Source organism: Podarcis liolepis, assembly GCF_965112155.1.
Source record: "Podarcis liolepis genome assembly, chromosome: 3".
In the NCBI taxonomy this organism is placed as follows: domain Eukaryota; kingdom Metazoa; phylum Chordata; class Lepidosauria; order Squamata; family Lacertidae; genus Podarcis; species Podarcis liolepis.
This window is the reverse complement of record NC_139557.1, coordinates 98,466,493-98,479,082: the sequence shown is the minus strand read 5'-3', so window position 1 is coordinate 98,479,082 and position 12,590 is coordinate 98,466,493. Positions and strand designations below refer to the sequence as shown.

The window sequence follows — 12,590 nt, the reverse complement described above, 5'->3', positions numbered from 1 at the left end:
GGTCTTGTCATCTGGGCAACCCAAGACCTCCATACACACTGCCCAGGCTTGCACTCCAGTGAGGTCACTTTGATGCTGCTAATGCAATGGCTTTACTTCATGCCTGTTTCCTACTTGGCAGGGGGTTGGACTCGATGGCCCTTGTGGTCTATTCCAACTCTATGATGCTATGATTCTATGCCTGTCATGGGAAACACGGGTGGGAGAGTGCTTCTGTGCCCATCTGTCTGCTTGCAATCCGGTTGGCCGCTGTGAGAACAGGATGCCAGACTGGACGACTTTCTGCCCTAATATATCTAAACCACATTTTCATTAAAATAACGGTTGGGGAAATGAAGTTCATGTTTCAAAGGCTTGCCTGAGTAACACATTTTTCAGGAGTCATCTAAAAAGCCAGCAGGGACGATTACTTCCAAGCTTCCAGTGGCAGGGAGTTCCACAGGGCAGGGCTTGGCTACACTAAAAGCTCAGCCCCTCGTAAAGGCTTGGTAAAAGCTTATTGCCTGTGGGGCAGTGCTTTATAACTGCCTTGAAAGTTAGGGCCAGCATTCCTGTCCCATGAAGCCTGCAAAGCAACTGTGGTTTTCTGTCACTCGTGAGTTTCTATTGCCGGTCATTGTCGGCTGATTGGAGCCTGATTACCTACAGCAGAGCAGGGCATTGTGGGACAAGGGCGACAGAAAGGTGTTATAAAAGGCCTTTGTTGAAACCAGTGGTTTCACTTCCACTGGTTTATTAATAAGTTAATCACTGGTGTGTGGGTGGCGTGAGAAAGGGGAATTGGTTTTTGTTTAGGAAAGCAGGAATAACACGGTGCTGCTTTCAGTTTACAAAGTGATCGACTTGCTATCTCCCAATCCAGGTCAAAATATTACAGGCAAACACTGGCTTTAGGGCAGCCTGGTGGATGAAACACAGTCTGTTAGGCCTAATGGGCCTTCTCATCTTTCCACAGCAAATAGCTGGAGGTGTTAAACCCTGTTTATGGGCTGCTGGTGCAAATGAGTTTCCAGCAAGGATCAAATTACCACCCTGCATTTCTCAAATTTTCTTATGCCTTGTTTGAAACACCAGATATTATATCCCTAGGCAGGAAACAGCCCTTATCACAAGATGTTTAGGAAACAACAGAGGCATTTAACAGATTGCCATGCATATCTTACACCTGTTGATGCAGACTTCACTAACCTGGTGCCCTCCATAAATTTTGGACTACAATTCCCATCATCCCCAGCTGGCACGGCTGCTGGTCAGGGATGATGGGTGTGTGGAGTCAAGCAACCCTAATTAAGGTATCTATTAAGATCACGGTAATAAGTATTAGGATATGGCTGTTTCAAGATGGAACAGTGATAAGAAATCATGTTTACTTACTCAAGGGGGATCTAGGCTCCTTACTATACTGTACAGACATACCTGTTGCCATCAAGCAGGCCTGAATGTTTTCCTCCACCTGCTGCCTTTATCATGAGGGGGAAATTGCAAAAGGAGGAGGAGGATAGGTTTGGGGAGAAATCCCATGTCAGTGGGGTGAGACAGGAATTGTGTGAAGGGAGAGGTTTGTTTGGACAGATGGGTGCAAAAGAAATAAGAAACGAGTTTGCTTTATCTGCAGAAGATACAAGCTCAACCCCCAACACCTCTAATTGTAGATACAGTGGTACCTCGGGTTAAGTACTTAATTCGTTCCAGAGGTCTGTACTTAACCTGAAACTGTTCTTAACCTGAAGCACCACTTTAGCTAATGGGGCCTCCCGCTGCTGCTGCGCCGCTGGAGCAGGATTTCTGTTTTCATCCTGAAGCAAAGTTCTTAACCTGAAGCACTATTTCTGGGTTAGCAGAGTTTGTAACCTGAAGCATATGTAACCTTAAGCATATGTAACCCAAGGTACCACTGTAAAAGGATTAAAGCATAGGTGATGGGAAAGACCTCTACCTGAGACCCTGTTTCTGCTGGTCTTAGAAGACCATGTTGAGACAGCTGGTGTCAAGCGGTGATGTTCAGCTGACAGCAGAAGTCAAGCTGTTAAGCCAAAGGCTGCATGGGAAAGTTGACTGCCCAACCTCAACAGCCTTCTGCCCCCAGATAGCAGGAACAAGAGAGCTCCAAATAAGGTGGTGGCTCCATTCATGCCTTGTTGCCAGGATATGGCTTGCACCCTAAGTTATAAGTCCAACTTATACTGTTTGCAATTTCTTCTTTTTTTTTAAGGCAACCCATGAAATTCAAGCTTGTATTGGCTTCCCCACCACCATCAATAGGGAGTTTTTCAGGGTTCTCGTTGTTTTCTTTAAAGGGATGGGACCAAGAGGGAGAAGGGGGTAGATCTGAGGTGGAAAAGGAAGGGACAGGACAAGGGACCCGCAGATACCCTGTACCCAAGGTTCCCCAGGAAAATATTCCCTGCCTGAAAGCCCGGAGAGCTGCTGCCAGCCAGTGTGGACATTCCTGGGCTAGATGGACCAGTGGTCTGACTCAGTAGATTAGCAAACACAGTAGAACCAGTCATTTGCATCCCTGGCTGGAAACTGGTTGTTCAGCAAATCATATATGCTTTTACCAAGCCAGGGAATTTATGCGGGACAGACTCCCTCGTGAGGTTGTGGACTCTCCTTCATTGGAGGTTTTTAAGCAGAGGTTGAATAGCCATCTGTCGCGGATGTTTTGGCAGAGATTCCTGCAGCACAAGGGGTCGGAATAGCTGACTCTTGGGATTCCCTTCCAACTCTACAATTCTATTATGCTGATCCCTAGGAAACTGATTATATACTTCCTGAGAACGTAAGTCCATGAGTACGTGAGTCCAAATCTTAATAGAACTTGTCTAGCATGTCATAAAGTGTCCTTCCTCCCCCTCCCAAAAAAATATAAAACATAAAGGAAGTTGTAAATGGGGGGAATGCTTAAAAACCAGCTTTTATTTGCCTTGGTCAGGAAAGGGCGAATGTCAAGAGCCCATGTCAGATTTTATAAAGGTCAAATACTTGCTCTGTTTTACATGGAAACTTGGTTGCCTCGCTTCAAAAGGAGCTAGAAAAGGTTCAGAAAATGGCAACCAAAATGATGAAAGAGCTGGAGCAACACTCCTATTAATAATGATTATAGCGTTTGGGGCTTTTTAGTTTAGAAAAAAGACTAATAAGGGAGGATATAGATGGAGAAATTTGGTAGGAAGAAGGTTTTCTCCATCTCCCATAATAATACAACTGGGAGTTATCCCATTAAGCTGAATATTGGGAGATGGAGGAAGGACCAAAGAGGTATAGTACTGTACTTCTTTACACAACATAGTTAAACTATGGAATTTGCTGCCACAAGATCAACTTGGATGGCTTTAAAGGGTTAGACAAGTTCACGGAGGACAAGGCAACCCCTGCTGTTTTAATAGGATGATAAACCCTTTAAGGACAACTTTGCTGGGAAAGCAGCATAGAAAATGAAATAAAATGAAATAAATTAATGAATGCCTATATAACTTTACCTCTGAGTATGAGTTGCTGGAGAGCATGGGTGGGAGAGTGCTGTTGCATTCATGTTCTACTTCTGGGTTTCCCATAACCATCTGCCGGGCTACTGTGAGAACAGACTTGGGCTAGTTAGCTCTTTGGCCTAATACGACAAAGCCCTTCTTATGTTCTGCTATAGAAATTACATTCTATAATTAACATTCAGTGTATCGGGTTTCTGTTTTCATTGCTAATATGTAGCTGCCTAATGGTATCTTCCAAAAAAGATGTACGTATGGAGCTGCCCTGTACTTAGACACGTCATTGGTCTACCTAGCTCAGCACAGTGTATTCTGACTTGCAGTGTCTCACTTTCTTCACAACAGGGTCAACTCTACAAGTCTATGATTCTATGACCTTTTACTCCACAGGTGGCAGCTCTCTCTGTTGAAGAAGTAAGCCAGTGTTCAGATACAGTGGTGCCTCGCAAGACGAAATTAATTCGTTCCGCAAGTTTTTTCTTCTTGCAAGTTTTTCGTCTTGCGAAGCACGGTTTCCCATAGGAATGCATTGAAAATCAATTAATGCGTTCCTATGGAAACCGCTTGCCAGGCTGGCGGTGCGGAGAAGGGCTTTTCTCCCCACTGCAAGCCTTCAGGACAGGTACGGGAACAGAGGGGAAGGGGCGCAGCGCTTCTCCTCTGTTCCCGGGGCTTGCGGTGGGAGGAGGGTTTTTCCTCCCCACCGCCAACATTCAGAACAGCATTCTGAATGTTGGCGGTGGGAAGGAAAACCCTCCTCCCACCGCAAGTCTTCAGGACAGCCATCCGAAGGCTGGCGCGGGGAGAAGCTCTCTCCGCCCCACCGCCAGCCTTCGGAGCAGCCTTCCGAAGGCTGGCGGTGGGGCAGAGAGCTCTCCGCCCCACCGCCAGCCTTCGGAAGGCTGCCCCGAAGGCTGGTGGCGGGAGGAGAGCCCTCCTCCCACCACCAGCCTTCGGAGGAGGTCTGAGGACAGTGGGGAAGACGCGCTGCGCTTCCCCGCTGTCCCGGAGATTTCCCTATGGGCTTTCGTCTTGCAAAGCAAGCCCATAGGGAAATTCGTTTTGCGAAGCGCCTCCAAAACGGAAAACCTCTTTCGTCTAGCGGGTTTTCCGTCTTGCGAGGCGTTCGTCTTGCGAGGTACCACTGTAATACCTCTTTGGTGGTCAATCAATAATGCAATGATAAATGCAATACCAAATGGTCTATTTAGCTACCATCTTCTCCAATGAACCCACACAGCTGCTGGTGCTTCCCCAGGAAGCCATATCATATTCTGAAAAGCATCATTCCAGTATGTTTGCTCCACATTTACTTGGAATATGTATTCATAGCCCGAGCAGACAAAAATACAAAATTCATATGATGCATGCAATTTACAGAGAAAAGAGAGTATTTTCTATGACTCACTATTTTTAGCAAGTTCCCATAAAGGGTCCAGTGTTAATGCTTGTTAATTATAGTTTCGGTTGTTGATAACCAAGAGGGAGCAGAACAAAAATAATGGAGTGTTTCTTTTTGCACAAATGCTTAGTCACAGCTTCTTTTCGCTATGTCACACACTGCTCTTTGTGTTTCCCTACCTACAGAAGCAGGAAACTTCAGAAGTCAACATGTCAAGAGTCATGCTCAAAAGACAGACAATTTGATGACCTCAGCATCTCTCTTGTACCACGAGTCACATGGATTCGTGGTCATGATTGGAGGGAAAGTTCTAAGTGTGGAAAACATTGTTTCTACCAGTCATCTTAATAAAGGCTTTCTTCTTTTCTGTAAAACAGACACGAATGTTTCTTTGGAAGGGGCAAAATTAGAAATTTGTTGGAAGCTGATTAATAGTGGCAAAAAATGAGTAACCATTCTTTTTTTATGTATGGTTCACAGGGGGTAACCAGATGGGTGCAATGTAATATACACCAGCCAAATTCACTCAACTTAAAATTCAAGTCATAGCCTTGGATTTTATAGTATGTTGAAGTTTGTAGCACAGAGGGCTACTGAGGAATGGGAGGGGGGTTCTCAAAATCAGAAAGGCTCTTCATGATTTTCTACAGTTCCTTCACCTCCACCCATTTCATAGAGATCCTTCCCAGGGCCTTTTTAAGGGGTGCAGGTAATAGCAGGAGGAACTGGGAAACTTTCCTTCCATGCACTTATCTTTGGATCCAACCCACAGAGCCTTTAGCACATTACTGCAGCGCACAATACGTGTCCCTAAAAATATTAATGGTCTGCATTCCCGAACACTCATAAAACCTTTCTTAAAATGATTTGCATTCTTCTCACTGATGGTTGATGAGGAAGCTGATAGCCACTTCCTCAATCTGAAGCAGAGATGGAAAACCTGTGGCTTTCCAGATATTGTTGGACTACAGTTCCCATCATCCCTGAGCATTGGCCATGTTGACTAGGGTAGACTGGGGGTGGAATCCTGAATCATCCAGAAATCCACACGATCTTCTTCCCTGTGTAAAGATTTGAGTTCAGCAACAGATGCAGCAGAACCTCCAGACTGTGAACCTGAATGATCAGGAGACATCAAACCCACCCACCCCCTCTCAAAGTCTAGTTTCTCCACTCTCTCAAAGCCCAGGATGTATTAACCTGTCGCTGGCTTGTTCTTGCCTGGGGCTGACTTTAAACAGCCCATTAACATCAGATCCAAAGGGTTTGTCCAGATGGGTGTTTTTCACTTCATTCTACACCAAGTATAGCAAGAGAATGTACACCGCACACCACATCCAGTGATATGTGCCTAGTTACAACTCAGCTTCCCAGCATGTGAGAGAGTGTACATTTATCCACAATTGATCCACACAAAACTCTTAAATATCTTCGACCTTTGGCCATTGTCCAGCATCTCCTCTATTATTAGGGCCAGTCCCATTTTCTTTAATTGTAAACCGTTTTAAGATAGGTAAAGATAGTCATCGCTACGCTTGGAAAATTTCTTGTGCAGAAGAAGTCACCATGTACAACCCTGAACACATCCTAATATCTTGTCATATTGCCTATTGGGCAAGCCTTACCAAATGTGCATGTGTATCGAGCAATGGAAACCGTTTTGGTTTTTTGTTTTTAAAAAGTAAAACTTAATGTAAGAGTTTAGAGCAGGGGCCTGCAACCTTTAAGACAAAAAGAGCCACTTGGACCCGTTTCCGAAGAAAAAAACAACTGGGAACCACAAAACTGGGAAGGTGACGTCGGGACGGTGTGTGACTAACACACGCACCACCCCCATGCAACATCACAGCCAGTACAGCGCCTGCCACAGTGGGGAGTGTCGGGGCGCACAATGCGCCTCCTCCCCTCGCTAGTATCCGCCCCGGAGCCGTGGCAAAGGTGTAAAAGAGCCACATGCGGCTCCGGAGCCGCGGGTTGCAGACCCCTGGTTCAGAGGAAGAAGCATGGACTGTAAAACAAATGCACTAAGATTAGCAGTAGGTAAAAGAGAGGCAAATTAGTGCACACAATGTTTTATAGCAAGGTGGTGAACCTGTGGTTCTCCAGATATTAGACTTCAACTCCCACCAGCCCGGTCAGTATGTCCAATGATCAGGGATGGTGGGAATTGTGGTCCAGCAATATCTGGAGGGTGACAGGTTCCCCATCCATTTTACAGCATTGCCTTCAATGATACAGGATCATTTGCTGATGCATTTGTGCTGTGGCTTATGCAATTCTATTCACACACCGGAATAAGTCCCATTGAAATCAATGGGGCTTACGTTGAAGTAGATATTATAAGCTGTAATCCTACATGAGCCTACTTAATGCTCAAAGGAAACAGCCTGGAGCATAGGGTGACTGGCAGCAGGTAGCTGGATGCATGAAACAAGGAGCAGGAATCCAATACAGAAGCTTTCTGAATAAGCAGGCTAGCGTAGAGTTCTGTAGGACTTGGGAGAACTCAGAAGGATTGCCAGCACTCCTCTGCCAAAGTGCAAAGCTCAACTAAACCCTTATATTCCCAGTCAGATTCAATAGCAGCCAATGTCTGGCCCTTAGGTGAACTTGCAATGAGTTAAAGAGGCACTACTGTAGTTTAAACTGAAATCACATGTACATTTTGAAGTACTTTGATGATCGTTGAGGAATCTTTCCTCACTTCAGTTCATGTGGCCTTTAAATACTTCAGTTTTCCCCTCTTTAAAGGTCATGACACTCCTCCAGCTACTGCAGAAGCCATTGTCCTCCCCTGCCCTCATTGCCTACACTGGATGTTTGCCCATGCTGCCCTATGAGTGGACTTGGATATAGTCCCATCATGACATGGCTGGTTACATTAATGCCTTTCTGTACTGATGGTCATCCCCTCCCATTTCCCTTTGGGAAAACTGGGAATTCAATTCTTTCTTTTCGCTGTGGTGAAGCATCAATTTTAGCAGTGTTTCCTTTTCTTCTTTTTAACAGCTCCAGTGCAGATACAAATGCATGCCCTTTTAAACTTACGAGGAAAACTCATACTGGTGAAATCGATAAGAATGATTTTGTGAAAGTACAACAACACATTCAGATTTTTTTAAAAAAGAAAACTGCTAATAAGACCCCAAGATTTCTACATTCTGAGTGATTGCAGTTTGGTTTCGGCCACTGTTGCACTGTCCTTCACCTTCTGCCACGTGAATAGCTACTGGAATAAAAACATTCTCAGTAGATTTCAGTAGACTCACATTTTGTCTAGAGTGGAAAAGAGCTGGCCTGCAAGATTCAAGTTAATGTTCAACTTCAGCTCCTGATATGAGCATGTGGATCTCCAGTTTTCTGCTCTTGGAAACTAAGAAATGAGAGACTCACGTGAAAACTCTCAGAGATCTTATCAGCACTGTCTTTTGTCACAAAATTGAGAAATAGGGACTAAAATTAGAAGAATCACGGGTGATCCAAATGTCCATTCTATTTATGTAGCCAGGAACAGGAAAGAGGCAATTACATCAACATAATAGCTCCTAGGACTTGGCAATCCCAGAATATTACATGTGGAAAAATGAAGCTTTTCCTTCTCCTCTTCCAAGCCCCTGCCCACAGGCACATAAATAAAGGAACCAAAAGAAAATGTTCCCAAAACAACATTTCTTCTTGGAGGACCAAACCCTACTGCAGCTCTTGACAACAGAAAAGAATGAAGGTTGAACAGGTGTCTGAAGAGGGATTTGCTACACAGTATCATAGGGGCTGAATAGTGTCACACAATTTGTATGGGGCTTCATCACTAATTTGGTAACACTGGCAGTGCAATTCTATGCATTTCTTACTTAGTATTAAGTCCAATGGTACTCACGCCCTAGGACATACGTTAAGGAGTGCAGCCTTAATTCTTTGCCTACATGAATCAACAGTCTGTCTGGGTATAAAGCAGCCTCTGTTGGAGGAAATCCAAGGCTGCTGTCCCACTCACAGAACAACTTTTGATCTAACAGAGCCATTCACTAATGTTAAGCAGGAAGGCAATTTTCTCCATTTCCCCCTTCCCACTGCAGACCCTCTACAAAACCTGTTCCAGACAGTTGAGGGATCCTCCAGATTATGTAGATAGCTGAAATCCATGAGAATCCTCCTCTCCTTTTCTGTTACCAGACACTTCTATTGGATCAAAAGCCATTCCATTAGTGGAACTACCACACTGGATTTCATCCTATGTCCTTAATATAGGGCACTTCTCTTTTATTATTACTGAATTACAAATCTCTTATATACCTATTTTACAAGTGTCAAAAGCAAAATGACCAGCCCTTAATCAAGAAGCCTTGCTGTTCTAATGGAGTTTTCAATTCATTTGTGGTTAATACGTATTATTTAAAGACATGGCGACAAACTTAGATTTACAGAGCTCGATATATCAAGCAAAATTAACAACCACATCCAAAGAAAGCAATTGGAAAAACTGGCAGCACTATTTCCCCCCCTACTTCTAACTCTTTAAAAAATCAATCTTTTCAGAAATAATTTGTTACTTTTATAGTCTATCCTGGGAATTAAAAGTAAGACACCGGAGCTCCATGTTTTGCACAATTGATTAACCAACCCCATACTGAAGGATCTAACTAGCTCTAAGACATCAACAGAGCAGGACAGAGCCATAAAAAACGTAAATCTAGGAACCTTTATTATTACTTCTTTCTTGTCTTTTACGCAAACGGACCTTCACTATCCCAATCACTTACATACAAATCCCATGTCCTATCCATTCCTTGAGGGTGTGGCAAGGCTGCCCAGATTCAATTGTCTCAAGTCACTATAGGTGGCACATCAAATACACAAAAAATACTCCTTGTGAAATCAACAGCAAGGCTCACCACCAAGGCACCAAGCCATTCCGTTGGCTCCAAACAATGCTGGAAATGCTTGAGGGCTGAGCATGAACAGAACACTGGGGAAGCTGACAGTGAAAAATAACAGACAAATTGAATTTGTTTATTTATATAGTTCATGCCTTCAGTATCTATTAATAACTCCATTTCTCTCTTGAATTTCACACATCTGTCTGAGCCACAGGCCACTTATATTTTACAGCTGCTTTTCTGAATGACAGAGATAGTAATGGAACTAAGATTCACTCTCATCAGATTCATCCTAGCTCTTTCCTCTATCAATTTTTCTTCCACTCTTCCTTTCCTAGGACCACTGCTCTTTCCCTTTTCCTGCAGTTTCATCATCCCTCTTTCCTAATCTTGCTTCATCTGACCCCAAGTCCCATGTTCCTCAGCTTTCATTTCGTTTCCTGCCTTCCTAAAGGTCCATTTCTCATGTCTTTTTACAGATGTATACTGATTTAAAATGTTGTAATAAATAATAAATTTTAATATTCTACTGGGATTCCATCTTAAACATTCATCACGTGGTACAACCAAACCTGTTATAATTTTTGAGTGTGTGCCACAATGACCATGTTTTTCCACCCATAGAGAATGCTGCCAGGGCTTAATTCAAGGCAAATCAGTCATAAGAACATAAGAGGAACCTACTTGATCAGGCCAATGGCCCAACTAGTCCAGCACCCTGCTCTCTCAGTGGCCATCCAACTGCCTGTAAAAAACCCAAAAGCAGCATCCGAACATGTGGTTTCCAGCAATATTCAGTAGTGTTGCTGTCTCTAACCATGGAGGCTGATCATAGCCACCATGATGGCTAAGAGAGTCACTCCATTCCCTTGATTATTTTGATTAACCTTCTCTGAACCCTTTCCAATTCTACCTTATCCTTTGGAAGGTGAGGCAACCAGAATTATACAGTGTCTTCCAAATGCGGTCACAGCACAGATATGTTTAAAGGCATGATATCGGCCCAGAACTTTTTGATTTTTGTATTGGTTTTTAATCACACATAATCATCCATTACAAATAAACCTAACACATAATACCAAAACTCATTCATATTAACATTTCTTTAGAAACATAGTATACTAAAATATACTAAAAAAACTCATTAATCCAACATTCCACTGTATTTTGGGCAAAAGGAAGCAAAACTCTTTGACCCAGCATAAATAACTTCACTTTATACCTTTCAATAAATTAGAATGCAGTGCCTCATCCCAACCCAACTATATGAACCTGCTTTACTATTCCTCCCTGGGACTATTTAAAAAGAAACTTTAAAGTTGTCATGGAGAATACACCTAGCTATATATGTGTTATATAATACGCATGATGGTGATTATTATTGACATATGTAAGCCACCCTGGGACTCTTTATGGGCTGAAAAGCAGGACAAAAAAAGCCCTCTAAATAAAGCCAACAACATGAGGGACGTGTTCCTGGGCATGAGCAGAAACCCTAAAGGGTTTTAAGGGCCTATTTCTTTTCGTCCCCCTCTTGAGCGGCCTTTGCTTAAGCGGTGTCCCCCCACTCCACAGCCCTCCCGCTCTCATGCGGCCTGGCGCGGTTGCCAGGCAACCTGCGGCCCCCAGCAGAGTAAACACCGCTAGGGCGCTAGGCAACAGGCGGGGCGAGACCGAATCTCGGTCGCTGCCCAACTGCCGCCTGCATGACATCACTCACCCTCCTTGGGCCGGTTTATAAATAGACGGCACTGCTGCGCGTGCGCGAGGGGCTTCCGCGGTCAACGATGAGTCATAGCGCGAGAGAAGGAAACAGGGCTTTACAGCCACGCCCCCTCGTGAGTCATCACCCGGCGGCGGGCCTGCCAGTTCTGAGGAGTGCGGATGGGCAAGGGGGCTCGTCGCTTGCCGTAGCGCTCAGAAAGCGCTCGGGCGCAAGCGACGGCGCTCTGAATCCTCTTTTCTCCTGTTCCGCGACGCGAATATTTCTGTGTTTCGAGTCGCCGCCCGCCCCTCTTGTCAAGGACGGAGAGGGGCCGACGCCGACCTCTTCCCGGAATGCCGGTGACGCGCTAAAGAGGGACGGGGAAAGCTTGGAATGTTCGCTGGCGTGCGGCGCCCTTAAAGGGACAGTGACCTTTTCCCTTCCGCTCTGGGTACCGAATGCAGAAGGAAGCGGCAGTCAGGAGCCTTTAAAGGAGACGACGTGCCCAATGAAGAGTTTCTTTTTTAAAGCGAAAAACGAAAGCAGCCTTGTTAAAATTTGTTAAAAAACAGCAACAGGATATGACTACAGGTCTTGGGTCTGTTCAGTGCCTGGATGAGAGACCTCCTGGGAGACAGTGTGGTGTAGTGGTTAGAGTGGTGGCCTAGGAGCTGAGAGAGATCAGAGTTCAAATTCCTACTAAGCCGTGAAACCCGGCGGTTGACCTTGGGTCGGCCACTGCCCCCTCATTTCTAACCCACCTCACAGGGGTGTTGTGAGGATGAAAAGAGGAGTGGGGATAATACTGGGCACCACCTCGAGTTGCTTGGGGAAACGGTGGGATAGAAATGTAATCATACAATACAGCCTTAATCTACAACAGATTATTGGCCTAATCTGAGCCTGGTTACAATGGACGCAAGTGGCTTGTGCATCTGAACAAAGGCCCCAGTTTAATTGCACATTCTCTTTCCAATAGTTGCCAGCCATATGCTTCTAGGAAACATGCAAGCCTGAGGTGAACAACCTTCCTCTTTCATCTGCCCCCATTGTTTGGTAGCTGGATAAAAAATACAGGGATACGCTGTCCTTGTGTGCCTGGTGTGGGAACCTGTGGC

General features: G+C 44.7%; 1 protein-coding gene across 1 annotated transcript in view; it reads right to left on the bottom strand.

Moving 5' to 3' along the window:
* PACC1 (proton activated chloride channel 1) overlaps nucleotides 1–12,590 on the bottom strand; it is a 71,192-nt gene extending 58,602 nt beyond the window's left edge. The window contains exon 1 of the mRNA XM_083494732.1: nucleotides 11,488–12,590. The gene's annotated coding sequence lies outside the window, so the exon portion shown is untranslated. The remainder of the gene's footprint in view (nucleotides 1–11,487) is intronic.